Raw genomic sequence first — 12,650 nt, 5'->3', positions numbered from 1 at the left:
ATGAGGGAATGTATGGAGCGGGTTACCGCGCTGAGCTAGAGGACAGGCCATCAATATTTAAATCTCTGAAAAACCTTTTAAGAGACTGGCTAAGGCCAGGATTATATTAGATGCCATCCTATGCGTTACCTTCTGGTGTCGCCCCCTCCCCTCACATGGTATGCTATCACAGGAACTTCTTGCTGGTACTTGTATGCTGTATAAGTGCCCCACAGTATAAAATACAGTATGATGCCGTTTTGTAGAGACTTTTTGAACTGGCAAATAGTGGGTGCAATGACAGGGAGTGGCGATTGCACTGCTCCCCATCATTGTACCCCTCAGATGCTGTGTTCATACACGTTCGAGGCAACTGATATAAATAACAAAGAGTAACATTAAAAATAAATAATAAATTATTTACCGGTCCCATTTGATTGCGTTAGGCCTACCGCCGTCATCTTGCTTGAAGATTTGGCGCGAAATCTTGCGCGGCCCATGGTGAAGTCGGTGTGGTGACGTCATAAGTCATCACGCACGGGATTTCGGCCGAGATCTTCGATCAAGATGGTGGCAGTCGGGCTGTCACGAGCAAATGGGTTAGGTAAGTATCATTATTTTTTTTAGCACGAGGAAATTCGGCTTCGTGGCTAATCGCATTTATCCTAAAATTCACTTTGTGGACTTCGATTCACTCAACACTAATCTCAGCACTTCAGGAAACGGCAGGGAATGCTGCTTAGCCAATCAGTGGCTGAGGTGGAAACCAGTGATCGGCCGACCATGTTTCCAAGCAATTTCCTGCTGTGTCGAGACAGCAACAGGAAGTGGAATGCAGTTGAGACTCAGGTATGGCCGGAACAGTAGGAGCGGGGAGTCTAGTTCATTTTATAACCATTTGAATTGAATACCTGTAAAGAGAAGGGATTGCAATGATTATAATTAAGACTAAAGACTGATTTAAACTGCCCAACTGAGCAAACAATTATTCCCGATTAAATGTCTGCTGGTCAGTGGAGGAAAGAGCTGCATTTAAATGCAGCGATGCGCTCCGCTATATGGGGATGGAAAATGGGTACTGCAATCGCTCTTCATACAGATTCATTACTTCTAGGTAGTACATTACTGTTTAGGCTACATGCACACGACCGTGTGCCCTCCGTGACCATATTGCAATACATGGGCACCGGCTGTGTGCATTCCGCATCACGGATTGCGGACCCATTCACTTGAATGGGTCCGCAATCACAGAGATGCGGAACAGAGGCACTACTAAGTGCTTCCGTGTTGTTTGTGGCCGTGCCTCCGCACCGCAAAAAAGTAGCGCATGCACTACATTTTTGCGGTGTGGACCGTCGGATGCGGATCGCAGACCACATTCAAGTAAATGGGTCCGTGATCCGCATGCGGCTGCCCCACGGTCTGTGCCCATACATTGCGGACCGCAATTTGCGGTCTGCAGAACGAGCACGGAGCCCTTACGTTTGTGTGCATGTAGCCTAACACACCACAATCTGCTGCCCGGGAAAAAAGAGGTGTCTGCATGAAAGATCATTTCAAGAAGACACTAGTATTACTATACGGCACATGGTATATGGGGTACTGTTACAAATTTTGCAAATCAGCCCCCAAATTTATACAGATCCAAAATCAGCCCCCAATTGTATACAGGCCACTGTCATCCTGCTGCTCCCCCCAATGCTGTGCCTACTGTGGTCCCCCATGCCCACAAACACTATACTGTCAGAAATAACTGTGCCATACAAATAGTCCACCCATAGTAATAGTGCTGCCAGAATGCCCTCATTAACAATAGTGCCCCAATTAGTGATAATACTCCCCAAGAGCGCCCTATTAATAGCAATGCCTACATATTGCGTCCAATGATAACAACACCCATACAGTACCCCAATAGTAATAATGCCACTATAGTGCCCCCAGTATTTATAATTCTTCTCCAGCAGTGCCCCTAGAGCTGTAAAAAAAAAAATATATATATATATATATATATAGCAAAATATTCAGCAAATGTGAACAGCACAGCAGTAATCTGTAATGACGGTGCCAGCGGCTGATGAAGCGATCCAGGCTTTCAAAATTAATAATCCCAGGAAATCCACGGCACTTCCTTCAGTAAAAACGTAAGTGTTTATTCACCAGATATACAATGTTTCGGTTCGCACACTGGAACCTGCTTGAAAAAGGTTCCAGTGTGTGAACCGAAACGTTGTATATCTGGTGAATAAACACTCACGTTTTTACTGAAGGAAGTGCCGTGGATTTCCTGGGATTATATATATATATATATATATATATATATATATAATGCTTCCACCCTCTGTAGTGCCTATATATATTCCCCCATAGTGCCAGTATATAATGCTTCTCCGCCCCTATAGTTCTGGTGTATATATAATCCCCCCCCCCCCCATAGTACCATTATATTATGCTCCTCCATCCTCCTTGTAGTACCAGTATATATAATGAAGTACCCTGTAGTACCTGTATATATAATGCCCCCCCCCCTTAGTGCAGTATATAATGCTGCCCCCAGGTGCCACTATATAATGCTCACTCACCCTAGTTACAGTATATAATACTTCCCCCTAGTGCCCCCAGTATTTATAATTCTTCTCCAGCAGTGTCCATATAGCTGCAATATATATATAATCCCCCCTTAGTGCCAGTATATAATGCCCCCCCCCCCCCAGTGCCTGTATGCAATTCTTCCCCCTGCCCCAGTGCCAATATATAATGCTGCTCCCCCCCTTGGTGCCAGTATATAATGCTACTCTCCCTCCCCCTCCCATAGTGCCAGTATATAATGCTGCTTCCCCCTTGGTGCCAATATACAATGCTGCTAACACTCCCTTCTCCCCCCCCCCCCCCGTCTTGGTGCCAGTATATAGTGCTGCTCCCTCTCCACTTTGTGCCAGTATATAATGCTGCCCCCTTCCCCTGCAGGTGCCTCCCCCCCGGGGCCAGTATATAGTGCTGCTTTACCACCACCACCACCCCTTGGTGCCAGTGTCTAATGCTGCCCCCTCCCCCAGCACCAATATACTGTATAATGCTGCTCTCCCTCCCCCACCACCACCTTTCCTTGGTGCCCCCAGTTGGCCAGTGCTTAGTTAAAAAATAAATAAAAAAAACACCTCACTCCTGTTCCCCGCTGTCCTCTGCGCTGCAGGCCACAGACCTCTTCCAATCTGTGGCCTGTGTTGCCACGTCTCGTCCCAGGAGGTCCACATGACATCCCTGCGCTCCTGAGCCATGTTTCACGAGATGATGTAATCAAGCAAGATCCGATGCAGGATGTTGCAGTGACATCATTGGGACCTCTTGCACCGCCCTACACCCTCATAGGCTTTGCCTAAAGCCTATGAGGCTGAATGGCTGCAAAACATAGTAACATAGTTTGTAAGGCTGAAAAAAGACATCTGTCCATCCAGTTCAGCCTGTTATCCAGAGGAAAACAAAAAACCCCTGTGAGGTAGAAGCCAATTTTCCTCACTTTAGGGGAAAAAATTGCTTCCCGACTCCAATCAGACAATCAGAATAACTCCCTGGATCAACGACTCCTTTCTAGTAACTATAACCTGTAATACACTGCCTTTCCCCCAAAACAATTGCCACCAAAAAAAAGCCTTTAGCTTTGATTACGGCACGCATTCGCTGTGGCATTGTTTCGATAAGCTTCTGCAATGTCACAAGATTTATTTCCATCCAGTGTTGCATACATTTTTCACCAAGATCTTGCATTGATGATGGTAGAGTCTGACCGCTGCGCAAAGCCTTCTCCAGCACATCCCAAAGATTCTCAATGGGGTTAAGGTCTTGACTCTGTTGTGGCCAATCCATGTGTGAAAATGATGTTTCATGCTCCCTGAACTACTCTTTCACAATTTGAGCCCGATGAATCCTGGCATTGTCATCTTGGAATATGCTCGCACCATCAGGGAAGAAAAATCCATTGATGGAATAACCTGGTCATTCAGTATGTTCAGGTAGTCAGCTGACCTCATTCTTGGAGCACATACTGTTGCTGAACCTAGACCTGACCAACTGCAGCAACCCCAGATCATAGCACTGCCCCCACAGGCTTGTACAGTAGGCACTAGGCATGGTGGGTGCATCACTTCATCTGCCCCTCTTCTTACCCTGATGCGCCCATCACTCTGGAAATATAAGTGTATATATGTGGGCGGGTGGCTCACACCTAATAGCTATGATGGGTGCTGCTAACTCTAAATTGGGTGCCCGATCCCAATAATAATAAAAGCTTGAAAGTAAAAAGGGAGAGTGAGCACTCACAACGTCTGTACCATATGGAATTTGTTTTACTAAGACCTGATTGGTCAGATAAGGTTAAACACTAATACATTAAACACTAATACATTCACATTAAAATACAATTGACTTAAAATATATAAATGTTACAATATGGTACCAAATATGATTTCCACTATTTGTGGTCGGGGTAGAAAGTTCATGGCCGCACTCCGTAACACTTGTAGCAAAAATGTCAGTAGCTGTGGATAGAGTGGGTAGAAGCGTCCTAAAAGTTCCTCATATAGTGCACTTCTGAACGGACTCCTTATGTAATAATTCCTTTAGGAGAGTTCACTCCTATTAAGACAGTGAAGGCAATGTTCCAGACTTGTAATTATCAGTTCCTACCTGGTTCCTTGGTAGTATGTCCCACTGTGTGGCGTCTCCTCGAGGCGAGCGGTGCCGGCCGTCCGAGTATCTTCCGCCGCAAGTATCAGGCGGGTGACGTCACAGTATCGCGGGATCCTGGTCAGCGGTCTGCGCTGAAGGCTGTGTCTGTATTAGCTTTGCCAGGAATTCATTCATGCATGGCCATGCAATCCATAGGGGGGTCCGGTATATTCGGTGGGCGCTTTTTCTCCTCTGTTTACCAGACGCGTTTCGGGGCGTCTACACCCCTTCCTCAGTGGTCAAAGCGCCATTACCCCATCTCCACCTTTTATAGTCTCTATGGTGATCCACAAAAACCGGAATCCGTATCCTCTGGACACAGAAACTGCCATTACAGTTTTGAGTGCGGTATTTGTGCGGTTTTTCAACCGCCATTGCGTTTTTTATTGTAAATGCAACTAGCACACAATAGTGTACTCCCGACATAATATTAAGGATAAAAATGATAATTTAAGATACATAATGACAATTTAATATTAAAATTGAAATGGTTAAAAACAATAAATATACATACATACTAACCCTTTTATACACACATTAGTAAACATCGGCTGATATATATGGGGACATTAATATATAAATACATGAAAATATAAAATATAAATATATAAGAATATAAATGACGGTTTCTGGGGGAATTTCTGCCAATGAAATAAATGTAGAACCCCACTTTCTACATTTATATTTTATATTTTCATGTATTTATATATTAATGTCCCCATATATATCAGCCGATGTTTACTAATGTGTGTATAAAAGGGTTAGTATGTATGTATATTTATTGTTTTTAACCATTTCAATTTTAATATTAAATTGTCATTATGTATCTTAAATTATCATTTTTATCCTTAATATTATGTCATTTTAATGTGAATGTATTAGTGTTTAATGTATTAGTGTTTAACCTTATCTGACCAATCAGGTCTTAGTAAAACAAATTCCATATGGTACAGACGTTGTGAGTGCTCACTCTCCCTTTTTACTTTCAAGCCCATCACTCTGGAACAGGGTAAATCTGGACTCATCAGACCACATGACCTTCTTCCATTGCTCCAGAGTCCAATCTTTATGCTCCCTAGCAAATTGAAGCCTTTTTTTCTGGTTTGCCTCACTGATTAGTGGTTTTCTTACGGCTACACAGCTGTTCAGTCCCAATCGCTTGAGTTCCCTTCGCATTGTGCGTGTGGAAATTCTCTTACTTTCACTATTAAACATAGCCCTGAGTTCTACTGTTGTTTTTCTTCGATTTGATTTCACCAAACGTTTAAGTGTTTGCAGATCCCGATCATTCAGGATTTTTTTTCCCGTCACATTTCTTCCTCGAATACGATGTGTCCCCACTATCCTTCCAGTTTTTAATAATGTGTTGGACAGTTCTTAACCCAATTTTAGTAGTTTCTGCAATCTCCTTAGATGTTTTCTCTGCTTGATGCATGCCAATTATTTATCTTTTCCACGACCACGAGATGTGTCTTTCGACATGGTTGTTTAAGAAATGAGAAGCAACTCATTGCACCAGTTGGGGTTAAATAACTTATTGCCAGCTGAAAGATAATCGCCCATGCAGTAATTATCCAATAGGAGGCTCATAACTATCTGCTTAGTTAAATCCAGGTGACAACTTTTTTTGGGGACAGGCAGTGTATTATTACACTCCAGAAATACATCCAGGCCCCTCTTGAACTCTTTTAGTGAACTCACTATCACCACCTCCTCAGGCAGAGAGTTCCATAGTCTCACTGCTCTTACAGTAAAGAATCCTCTTCTATGTTTGTGTACAAACCTTCTTTCCTCTATGTTCACATCTCGGGCATCTATGCCCCTTTTGATGCAACCCATTATCAGCAGCTGCCTGACACTGGTTTCTACAGCTTACTTTGCAGTTCACCAAAATCCCTAGGTCCTTTCCCATGTCAGTGTTACCTACTGTTTTACATTTAGTATGTACTGGTGATTTGCATTATTCCTTTCCATGTGCATAACCTTACATTTGTCAGTGTTAAACCTAATTTGCCACTTATCTGCCCAAGCCTCCAGTCTATCCAGATCCCTCTGTAGTAGTATAATGTACTCTTCCGTTTAATTACTTTACATAGTTTAGTGTCATCTGCAAAAATTGATATTTCACTGTGCAAGCCTTCTACAAGATCATTAATAAATATATTGAAGAGAATAGGGCCCAATACTGACCCCTGAGGTACTCCACTAGTGACAGTGACCCAATCTGAGTGTGTACCATTAATACCCACCCTCTGTTTTCTATCACTCAGCCAGTTACTTACCCACATACAGACGTTTTCTCCTAGTCCGAGCATTCTCATTTTATATACTAACCTTTTATGCGGTACAGTGTCAAATGCTTTGGAGAAGTCCAGATATACGACATCCATTGATTCGCCGCTGTCAAGTCTAGAACTTACCTCCTCATAGAAACTGCTTAAATTAGTTTGACATGACCGATCCCTCACGAAGCCATGCTGATATGGCGTTATTTGCTTATTTTCATTGAGGTACTCTTAGATAGCATCTCTTAGAAAACCTTCAAACAGTTTAGGCTACTTTCACACTAGCGTTCGGAGCAGATCCGTCTGATGTTTCATCAGACGGATCCGCTCCTATAATGCAGACGTTTGCATCCGTTCAGAACGGATCCGTCTGCATTATAACTTAGAAAGTTTTCTAAGTCTGAAAGTAGCCTGAGCGGATCCGTTCAGACTTTACATTGAAAGTCAATGGGGGACGGATCCGCTTGAAGATTGAGCCATATGGTGTCATCTTCAAGCGGATCCGTCCCCATTGACTTCCATTATAAGTCTGGACGGATCCGCTCGCCTCCGCACGGCCAGGCGGACACCCGAACGCTGCAAGCAGCGTTCAGGTGTCCGCTCACTGAGCGGAGCGGAGGCTGAGCGCTGGCAGGCGGATGCATTCTCAGTGGATCCGCCTCCACTGAGAATGCATTAGAGCTGAACGGCTGCGTTCAGGACCGCTCGTGAGCCCCTTCAAACGGAGCTCACGAGCGGACACCTGAACGCAGGTGTGAAAGTAGCCTTACCCACAACAGATGTTAAACTTACCGGCCTATAGTTTCTGGGCTCTGTTTTTAGACCCTTTTTGAATATTAGCACCACATTTGCTATGCGCCAATCCTGTGGAACACTCACTGTCATTATAGAGTCCTTAAATATCAGAAATAAGGGTCTAGCTATGACATTACTTAATTCTCTTAGGATACAGGGGTGTATGCCATCTGGTCCTGGCGATTTGTCTATTTTAATCTTTTTAAGACGCCGCTGTACTTCTTCCTGGGTCAGACAGGGCACTTTTAATGGGGAATTTACTTTTACATTCTGCATTTCATCTGACAGTTCATTTTCTTCAGTGAATACAGTGGAGAAAAAAATATTTAACAGCTTTGCTTTCTCCTCATTGCTGTCTGCAACTCCCCCCTCATTACTCTGTAAAGGGCTGACACCTTCAGATTTATACTTTTTACCATTTATATAATTGAAGAACATTTTAGGGTTAGTTTTGCTCTATTTGGCAATTAATCTCTCAGTCTCTAGTTTGGCTGCTTTTATTAGTCTTTTACATATTCTATTTTTTTCCTTATAGTTTTTCAATGCTCCCTCGCCTTCCTCCTGATTTAGTGATTTAAATGCTTTCTTTTTGTCATTTCTTTCTTTCTTTACAATTCTATTTATCCACATTGGTTTATTTTTGTTCCTTAACCTTTTATTCCTATAAGGTATGTACCTCTTACAATTAGATTTTAGGATGGTTTTAAAAATATCCCATTTTGTGGCTGTATTTTTATTTTTGAGGACTTTGTCCCAGTTAGTTAGGCCTATGGCCTCTATTAGTTGGCTACATTGAGCTTTTTTGAAGTCTGGTATTTTTGTTCCTCCCTGAATGACAATTGGAAGGTTATTACTTTATGGTCACTATTTCCCAGGTGTCCCCCAACCTGCACATCTGTTGTTCTGTCAGGTCTATTGGTTAATACTAAGTCCAGCGTGGCCGCCCCTCTAGTCGGGTCCTGAACCAGTTGGGAGAGGTAATTGTCTTTGGTTATTGCCAAGAACCTGTTTCCTTTATGAGATGTACAGGTTTCAGTTTCCCAGTCTATATCTGGGTAGTTGAAGTCCCCCATAATAACCACCTCATTATGATTTGCCGCCTCGTCTATTTCATTTTCTGTGGACTCTGCTATATTAGGTGGCTCATAATAAACTCCTATTAGTTTCGAACAAATTCCAAAAGGTATGGTCGCAGTGGATTGAGTTTCAAGACTCTCCAGAACTTCTGTCAATACTAACTTCGTAAATGGCAGGCACTCTCATCATATACTTCCCCTCCTTACCCCCTTCCTTTCCCCTTCCCCTTCTCTCTCTTTATCTTTACCTTTCCTATTCTCCTTCTTCCTTTTCCTCTTTCTTGTATGCTTAGTGTCTTCTTTCTAAATTGTGGTGGGGTTTATCCCTCACGCCCTATTAACATGTCCCATTGCAGAGATACTTTTGATGGTATGTAATTTGTTGTTACATATATATATATTATGTACTTCATGGATTGAAATGTGAACATGTTAAATGTTTTTGAAAAATGAACTGAATAAAAACAGTTTAAACATAAACTCCTATTAGTAATTTATTATTGTTTTTGCCTCTATGTATTTCTACCCACAGTGACTCCACATGTTCATGTCCCTCACTTATATCTTCACGGAGTGTGGGCTTTAGACAGGACTTTACATAAAGGCATACCCCTCCCCCTCTCCGGTTTTGACGATCCTTTCTAAACAGACTGTAACCTTGTACATTAACTGCCCAGTCATAGCTATCATCCAGCCATGTCTCAGTTATTCCCACTATGTCATAGTCCTCCTCACACATCACTAATTCCAGTTCCTCAGTTTTATTAGTCAGGATTCTGGCATTAGTATACATACATTTGAGAGGTTTATGTATATTTTTTACCCTACACCTTTCCTTCTGAACTGTTCTAGTCCCTCCTTCCATTCCTCCCCCTGTCCCACTACCTTGCCCCCAGTCTCTATCTGCACCATCTTCCCCTCCTATAATGTAATTACCCTCCCCCCAGTCCCTAGTTTAAACACTCCTCCAATCTTCTAGCCATCTTCTCCCCCAAAACAGCTGCCCCTTCCCCATTGAGGTGCAGCCCATCCCTACAATTGAGCCTGTAGCCGACAGAGAAGTCGTTCCAGTTCTCCAGGAACCCAAACCCCTCCTTCCTACACCAGTTCTTGAGCCACTTGTTAACCTCCCTAATCTCCCGCTGCCTTTCTTGTGTGGCTCGTGGTACAGGTAGTATTTCGGAAAACGCTACCTTTGAGGTCCTTGCCCTATGCTTGTGACTTAAATAACTAAAATAATTTTTAAGGACGCCCCACCTACCTCTAACTTTGTCATTGGTTCCGATATGGACCATGACTGCTGGATCTTCTCCAGCCCCTCCCAGTAATCTGTCAACCCGATCCGCGATGTGTCGAAATCGAGCGCCAGGAAGACAATACACTGTTTGACGATCCCGGTCTTTGTGACAGATCGCCCTATCTGTACCCCTAATAATCGAGTCTCCCACTACCAGCACCTGTCTGGCCTGCCCTGCTCTCCTGATCCCCTGCTTACTGGAGCTGACATTCCCCTGACTGGCAGAGGAAGTGTCTGGCTGAAGCAGTGCCGTCCCTGGACTGATATCCCCCTCATCTGCCAACCTTGCAAACTTGTTGGGGTGTGACAGATCAGGGCTAGCCTCCCTGGCACTCTTCCCTCTACCATGCTTTCTAACTGTTAGGCCTCTTTCACACGGGCGTTGCGGGAAAATGTGCGGGTGCGTTGCGGGAACACCCGCGATTTTTCCTCGCGAGTGCAAAACATTGTAATGCGTTTTGCACTCGCGTGAGAAAAATCACGCATGTTTGGTACCCAAACCCGAACTTCTTCACAGAAGTTCAGGCTTGGGTTAGGTGTTGTGTAGATTTTATTATTTTCCCTTATAACATGGTTATAAGGGAAAATAATAGCATTCTGAATACAGAATGCATAGTAGGTGATCAATTGAGGGTTAAAAAAAAATAAAAAAATTAACTCACCTTCTCCTCTTGTTCGCGTAGCTCCCGGTCTCTTCTTTACTTCTCAAAAGATGAACTACCGGCTAGGACCTGTGGTGACGTCAGATCACATGCTCCAATCACATGCTCCAATCACGCGAACAAGAGGAGAAGGTGAGTTAATTTTTTTATTTTTTTTTAACCCTCAATTGATCACCTACTATGCATTCTGTATTCAGAATGCTATTATTTTCCCTTATAACCATGTTATAAGGAAAATAATACAGTTTATAGATTGTCACCTAGCAACCATGCGTGAAAATTGCACCGCATCCGCACTTGCTTGCGGATGCTTGCGATTTTCACGCAACCCCATTCACTTCTATGGGGCCTGCGTTGCGTGAAAAACAGAATATAGAGCATGCTGCAATTTTCACGTAACGCATAAGTGATGCGTGAAAATCACCGCTCATGTGAACAGCCCCATAGAAATGAATGGATCGTTATTCAGTGCGGGTGCAATGCGTTCACCTCCCGCATCGCATCCGCGCGGAATACTCGCCCGTGTGAAAGGGGCCTTAGGGTACTTTCACACTAGCGTTTTCCTTTTCCGGTATTGAGTTCCGTCACAGGGGCTCAATACCGGAAAAAAAACTGATCAGTTTTATCCTAAAGCATTCTGAATAGAGAGCATTCCGTTCAGTATGCATCAGGATGCATCAGTTCAGTCCCTCTTACGTTTTTTGGCCGGAGAAAATACCGCAGCATGCTGCAGTTTTCTCTCCAAAAATTCTGAACACTTGCCGGAATGCCAGATCCGGCATTAACTTACATTGAAGTGTATTAGTACCGAATCTGGTACTAAGTGTTCCGGAAAACTGGATCCGGTCTCCCGATCTGCGCATGCGCAGACCTTTAAAAATGTTAAAAAAATAAATACCGGATCCGTTTTTCCGGATGACAACCGGAAAGACGGAACCGGTATTGCAATGCATTTGTCAGACGCATCCGGATCCGTCTCACAAATGCATCCGTTTGAGTCCGGATTGCCGGATCTGGCAGGCAGTTCCGGAAATGGAACTGCCTGCCGGAATCCTCTGCCGCAAGTGTGAAAGTACCCTTACCCAGCTACCTACCTCACTTTCCTGATCCTCCATACTACCACCCTCCCCCACATCTGCCCCATAGAGTGCTTGCTCAGTGAACAGCAAACTGTGTTCCAGATTACCAACGCTTCTCAGTGTTGAAACTCGCCCGATTAGATACACAATGTGCGATTCCAAAACTGCAATTTGCTCACATTGTGAACAAAGATATGCACCCTCAAACGGCTGTTCCAGGACTGCATGCATTAGACAAGATGTGCACTGGACTGCGTTGTCAATAATGGAACACATAGTAAATGGGGATTATGCAAGAAAAGAGAAAAAATATGATATAGTGCAGTGATAAGAATGTAACTTACTGTAGTCCTCTCCTAAAGTCCCTGAATCTAAAGTCACGTAATCTAAAGTCACACATCTAATACAAACACACACTTGAATTTAAACACGCGAACGCTCACAAACTCGCGTTGTTTGTCTGCTTGTATAAGTGCAGCTCCCAAACAGCTTCAAACCAGACTGCTTTTTTCCTCTGGATTCAAAGGGCCATGGTTGCGCCCCTACTTCTGGGTAGCGAGGTGGCGCCCTCTACTTATGAATCTGGCCAGTGTCCTCCTGAATTCAACTATACTGCCATCCTCAGGACGATGATACAGTTTCATACTGTTGCGCAGGTTGCAGTATTTTGTGCTGAACTGTGATTCGTCACTCCGAATCCAATACGGTTGAGAGTCATGTGAGCTGCCACTAATGGGTCTGATGCAGTTGCACCG

Source organism: Bufo bufo, chromosome 7 (genome assembly GCF_905171765.1).
Source record: "Bufo bufo chromosome 7, aBufBuf1.1, whole genome shotgun sequence".
NCBI classification, from domain to species: domain Eukaryota; kingdom Metazoa; phylum Chordata; class Amphibia; order Anura; family Bufonidae; genus Bufo; species Bufo bufo.
Note: the sequence above shows the minus strand (reverse complement) of the source record.